Source organism: Rhinolophus sinicus, linkage group LG12 (assembly GCF_036562045.2).
Source record: "Rhinolophus sinicus isolate RSC01 linkage group LG12, ASM3656204v1, whole genome shotgun sequence".
Classification (NCBI taxonomy): Eukaryota; Metazoa; Chordata; class Mammalia; order Chiroptera; family Rhinolophidae; genus Rhinolophus; species Rhinolophus sinicus.
Window position 1 is genome coordinate 45,617,552 of NC_133761.1, and position 7,139 is coordinate 45,624,690.

Here is a 7,139-nt window from a genome sequence, read left to right on the forward strand (position 1 = left end):
TCCTCATCTTGAGAAGAAATAGAGATTTTTTTTCTCAGAATTCTCCTCCTTAGCAGACTCCTTAGCAGCCTTGGCGGCTGCTGGGTGAGGGGCATGGGTCAGTCTGTTAGATGGATGCAAAAGGAAGGTTCCTTAACAAAGCCTTCTATTGCTTTCTCCAAGCCTTCGTGTGTTTTGCCAGAGGGGGACATTTTCTTGTAGGTTCCAGTAGCTGTCTGCATTTCGGCACACAGCACAATCAACGGGAAGTTAGGAGGCAACTCCATTAAAAATGAGAGATAGAATTGAATTAAAACAGAAGAAGAGGAGGAGAAGGAGAAGAGAATACCCCCTCTCATTTCCTGAAACTGAGCCAAGTGACTTCCAGAAAAGGTAGGAAGATGGTTGGCTTTGTCCCCTACTCCCTGTTCATCCCTTGGCCCTCTATGAGTGGGTTTTGTTTTTTGAGGAACCCTGAATGCTACCCTTCCAACTCCTAATCCTCCTAGCTCTCTCCCTAACATTGAGAGATTTCAGTTCCTGAATAAAGTATTTGGCAGAGAGGGGAAACTGCTGGTAATGAAAAGCTCTGGATGGGGCTCAGGGAGGAAGACACCTGATAGCAGTGCATGCTGGGATTGTAGTTCTCATGTACCCAATGAGTCAACAAGTTAGAGAAACTGGCAGAGGAGCCCACGCTGGTATGTCTGAGCTGTGTTAGATGAATGCTTGCTGGAACCAGGGACATAGGCTGAGATGGGCCAGCTCAGCCTACCTGCTCTTCAACTGAAGACAATTCTATCTCTTTATCCTCATTTATGTTTTCTACTTGATCTGTTAATGAATTAGATTTTATAAAGTTTCCTATCATTTTTTCCTGTCAATTAATACTTATACTTTGAACAAGATTTGTTTTATATGTCATAACTATGTTACTTTGGACTTAAAATGTATGCCCATTATCTATTTCATTCCTGAAGATGATATTCTTTATCAACAAAATATTACCTCTGTGACCGATTATTTCTTCCAGTCTTGAATATTAATTTGACTGATGCTAATTTTGTGATATTTATTTTCTTTTTGGTTTGTGTATGCCTGGTGAGTTGGGTCACTCTTAATTTTTATGAGTTAGTATGCCTCTTATGGGCAGCATGTAGTTGAATTTTCTAGCAAAGCATAAACTAACTCAATTAGAAGTAAATGCACTAATAAATGAATAATTATAGAAGATATTAAACAAGTTGTTGAAAGACTGCATTCAAGAAAGTCAGAAGGATCAGATGGGTGTTTATGGGTGGCTTTTTTCAAACTTACAACAAAAAATTAATTTCCACACTGAACAAATCATTGCAGAACACAGCAAAGTATGCAAAGCTTTCCAAATCAACTTATAAATTTGTGTAATCTGTTAACAAACCTGATGAGCCTAGAACAAAAGCAAAAACTACACACCAATCTCATTTATAAGTTTGGATAAAAAAACTTAAAAATGTTTTAGCAAATCAAATCCAACAATATATGAGAAGAATGATATATCATACCCAGGAGATTTTATTCCAGGAATGCAAGGATGGCTCTATATGAAGAAACTAATGTACAATTTATCACACAAAAAGGTTTGAGAAAAAAGTGATAATCTCAACAGACACTAAAATGGCATTTGGTAAAACTCAGCATTCATTCCCAATAAAACCAATTAATTAACAGATACCTAACATCACAGTTAAAAATAAAATAATAAAGATGGTCCCACTAAAATCAGGAAACAGATAAGGATGCTTAGTACCATCACTATTGTTAAACATTTTCCTAGAAATTTCCATTATAAGACATACAGAGAAAACAATAAATAAAAATATCAAAAATGAGGGAAAAGTATTGCAAATTATGTGATTGTCTGTCTAAAGAAATCTAAATATAAACTAAAAAGAAATTATTTTTCAAATATATATTTGAGAGGTGGTAGAGCTCGATAACCAAGGGCATGGGCTCAGAACCGCCCTTTGAATTCTGACTCTGCCACTTACCAGCTATGTGACTATGGAGAAGTCATTTAACTGTGAAGGCTGTTTTCTCACCTACAAAGTAGCTAACATTTCTTGAGCACTTTGTGCCAGGCTAACCATTTTATATACATCCTATGAAGCAACTATCATTATCACCCCCATTATATAATTGTCTTTTGTACAGTTCCCCATTATACAAAGGAGAAAATTCAGGCACAGAAAAGATCATTGGCACTGCCCACACTACACAGCTGGCAAGTAACAGAATTGGGACTCCAATCTGTGCAATCTGACTCTAGAGTCCCTCCCCCAACTGCCATGCTACACCGTCTTTTTCTGTTTCACTCTATAAATTGTAGCTACCATTACTACAGCAACGAAAAATCTGTACTTTTTCTATATACCACTAATAGCCAATTAACAGTATATTTAAAAGATTAATTAAATTCAGAACAGCAAATGATATAAAAACCCTAGAAATAGACCCAGCAATAAAAATGAAGGATTCATATAAAAATTTTAATGAGGGATATAAAAGAATATTGGGACAAATAAGGAGATATATAATTTCTTGTATGGGAAGACAAATAATAGGAAGATAAAAATTCTTCTGAGATAATATGTACATTTAATGTAATTCTAATTAAAAATCCAAGGGATTTTATTTTTTTGGAATTCAACAAAATGATATACATTTCATTTGCAAGAAAAAAAATGAGAACAGCCAAAGTTGTTTATAAAATGGAATAAAGGAAAGTGACCTGCATTGATAGAATTCAAAACGTTTTATAGAGCCATAATAATTTAAATTGTGCAATTCTATATCTAGCCAATAAATAAAATAGAAAGCCCAGAAACAGACCCAAACATGTTTAGTATATGGCAGAGACACTATTTCTAAAAACAGGGATGAGGAGTATTAAATCATTTGATAAAACTTTTCTAAAATGAAATACAAAGAAAGTATCACAAAAATAACACACGATAGATTTGCCTTTGTATACACTTTAAATATATATCAAAAATATAATCAGCAAGATAAAAGATAAACTGCTAAATATTAGCACAATGTATTCCAACAATCCTCTTAAAATATAAAGAATTGTTAAAATAAACAAGGAAAAATAAGGACAAGAAGAAACAACCAGAAGAGTAAAAATTAACGTGGTCAATAAACACATCAACACATGCTTACCTGGTGAGTAATAAAAGATAAGCTGATTAAAATATTTTGTATAAAATTACAATTATATATATATATATATATATATATATATATATATATATATATTTAATCATCTGAAATTTTATCAGCAATAACTAGTTTATTTTAAAAGCTGGAAATTTTATCTATTCTCAAAAGTAATCAAAGCCATGAATTATCAAATTACAATCCTATCAGAAATGTACTTTCTAAATTTTCTAACACATGAAAAAGATTTGATTAAATGAAGATCTATATCATGATTCTGAATGGGAATGCTGAATATTGTAAAAATGTAAACATTACAAATTATTGTAAAGACATGTACCTCAGCAACATGGATGGATCTCGCAGGCACAGGTCAGGAAAAGAAGCCAGCACCAACAATTTCCATTTATTGTATCTTTCCATTTATATCAAGTTCAAAAAGAGGAAAAACCAATCTATGATGATCAAAGATTTGAGAGTAGTTATGTCTGAATAGGGGCCAGGGATCCAAGAGACCATGGGTGTCTCCTGGGTGCTGTCAGGCAGCCATGGGTGTCTCCTGAGTGCTGTCAGGGGGCCATGGTGTCTCCTGGGTGCTGTCAGGGGGCCATGGGTGTTTCCTGGGTGCTGTCAGGGGCCATGGGTGTCTCCTGGGTGCTGTCAGGGGGCCATAGGTGGCTCCAGGGTGCTGGTCAGGTCTGTTTCAAAATCTGGGTGATGGATACAAAAGTGTGTTCAGTAAACCCAGCAAGCTATACATTTGTGATTTGTGCAGTTAGACTCTTACTTCGTACTTTAAAAAACTTCTAGTGGAACTTGAGTTAAACGTAAAACATTAAGTAATAAAATAAGAGAATGTGAGCTCCGTGAGAGTAGCCTCTGTGGTCGCTTGCTCTCCGCTTCATTCCCAGCTTCTAGAGTAAAGCCTGGCTCCAATGGTGCATAATATTTACAGAGTGAATGAATTAGAAGAAAATGTCAGTGAATATTAACTGATTCTGGGCTGTGAAAGGACAGTCTAAATGTAAACATAATGGGAAAGAAAACATGTTTTTAAAATACTGATATATTTAAATACATAATACTTAAATCTTCTGTAAGTAAAATGCATAAAGGGTGTAAACAACATTAAGGGCAAAAAAACAAATTGGCAAAATGTTGGGAATAAATGTAACGCTGGGGATTGATGTCTTTAGCAGGCAGAGCACTTAAAAATCAATAAGGAAAATTCTAATACCCTTGGGGAAAATCAGGTAGTAGCAAATATACAATTTGTAAAAAAAAAAAAAAATGACAAACTAACATATGAAAAGATGACTGATCCCATCAATAATCAAAGAAATGCAAATTAAAATTACAAAATGCCAAAGATTTTCTTCCATTTTTCTTTCTTCTTTCCTTCTTTCTTCCTTTCTTTCCTTCTTTCTTCCTTCCTTCCCTCGCCCTCCCTCCCTCCCTTCTCTTTCTTTTTTTCCTTCCTTCCTTCCTTCCTTCCTTCCTTCCTTCCTTCCTTCCTTCCTTCCTTCCTTCCTTCCTTCCTTCTTTCTTTCTTTCTTTTTTTGCCTCCCCAATTTTTCCTTCATTCATCCAACATACAGTTTTTGACTGAGTACTAGGTCCGCATGCTTGAGATTTCGTAGTAAAGAAAACAACCACTGTCCCTGCCCTCAGGGAGCTCACATTCTTGTGAGGAACACAGAATTTTGACAACAAACACGTAATTGGATAAGTATTTAGTTTGTCAGGTAATGATCATTACCACTAATAAAAGTACGGGTTCATAGACCGCAACGAAAGTCCCACTCACGTTGATAGTGGGGGAGGCTGTGTGCGTGGTGGGGGGCAGGGAATAGATGGGCAATCTCTGTCCTCTCCACTCTATTCTGCCCTACTCCTAAAAGTGCTCTAAAAAAAATCAAGTCTGTTTAAACAATAACAAAATGAAGGAGGGTACTGGGGATAGCAGTTCAGAGCTGGTGACACTGGTTGCTAGTGTATATGGAGTGATTTGTGAAGGCCTTTTGCATAAGGTGGATTTCAGCAGAGACCTGAGGAAGTGAAAGGTAGAGATTTGGGGCGCAGGGCAGAGGAACAGCAAAGACCCTGAGGCAGGAATACTTTTGGTGTCTTCAAGAAACACCCAGGAAGGCAGTGAGGCTGGAAGGGTGGGAATAAGAGCAATACCACGGTCCAGGGAACCAAGCACTCCCATCCACAACTGGGGAACTGCACTTGGGTAATTGTTTGTGGAAAAAAATGTTAAATACATTCTGAGGATGTTAAAATTGTGCCTATCTTGTTTCAGTGATTTCTCTTCTAGGAAATTATGGTAAAGACATCATCAAACCTGTTGACAAAGATACATGTTTAGAATGCTCATCATGACATTATTAATATACCAAAATAAATGAATAAAAAAATTAATGGACTTGTCCAGTAAATCACAATACATATGTACTTTGGAATAAAATGAGGATTTTTAAAATTATGTTTTGTAAGAATGGCAATAATAGGGTAATGCTGGCTATATAATACTAATAAAAAGCAAGGTCTAAAAATTATGTATATATCGTTTTATTTCTATTTTACATACATTTTATTATGTTTACATATAATAAATCCAAATTTTGAAGAGAAATAAAAATACATAGAAAAAAACTGGAAGAGAATACGTTTAATATTAATAAACTTTTTTTTTGGTATGGTAGAAGGTAGAATTATAGGTGATTTTGTTTCTTTACATTTTTCTGTAATTTCTTTTTTGACAGTGGCCTATATTTTACTTTCTAATGATAAAAGTAAAGATTTTTTTCAAGTATTGGATAACAATTATTCAAATATATGTGCTATTTAAAAAATAGATTATGAATGAAATTACATTGCCTCTATCTCACCGTGTTGTACACTGGGAATCAATTTCCCTCCAATCCAATACTTTGATTATTCTACTAAATCAGTACCAAACTGGAAGTTAAATTATAAAGTCCAAAAGACAAAGACTAACAGCGGTGAACTACAAGAAAAAAGTCCCGAATTATTTGCAAGTCAGAGGTCAGTAATCCCTTCTGTATCTGCTTTGGGAAGACTGCTCAAAGTCTTCAGGGGGACAGAGGCATTTCATGCCCTATCCTCCCATTCCCACCCTGAATTGCTTTTTTCCCAAAAATGAATAAAGACTCCTCAATAAAAACTATTAAATAGCTTGGCAAAACTACACAGACAAACACATAGGCCAATTAACAGAAACAGTTCATATCAAAACTGTCTGTCTGACCTAGCCACTAATACCTACCCGGCATCAGATCTAAATGTTTGGATGAAAACGACAGAGCAGGCGATGGCTGGCCAGCTGCAGAGGAGCGCCCATTAAGAGCGTTCACATCTGTCTGCAGAATATGTGTGCAGCATGTTTCCATAAAAGCTTACAGAAGATTGAGAAATCTGACTGTCTGCCTAAGCCTGGAAAAGGTGATTTTTTTCCTTCAGATTTATTTTTCTCACCACCCACGACCTTTTTTTTCTTTTCTTTTTTTTTTTTTCCTGTGGTCTGAAACAGGAGGGTCCACTCCCTTCTTTGGATTTTGAAGCTATTGGTACTTTTTTTTGCCTTTTAAGGCTTAGCTGCTTTAGAGTATGAAAATGAACATACACAAATCACCATTATGAGAAGACAGCCTGGCTTCGTGGAGGATAAATGCTGTAGGGTTAACATCCTGGCCTGGCACTCAGTGTGAGTCTTGCTGTATTCCTTCCCTCCCTGGTGCTCAAGGAGTATAAATGAATGATAGGGACCCCTATCCTCATTCCTGAAAAATGAGGCTTCCCTGGGCTTCCGTCGGTAAATGCAGGATGGCGATACCTGCTGTGTTGTGAGGTTGTCATGTGGATTCAATGAGATCCTGCTTTGTAACCCCTTAGACTCTCTGCCATTTCAGATGATGGTGTCCTCCTTAGCCTAC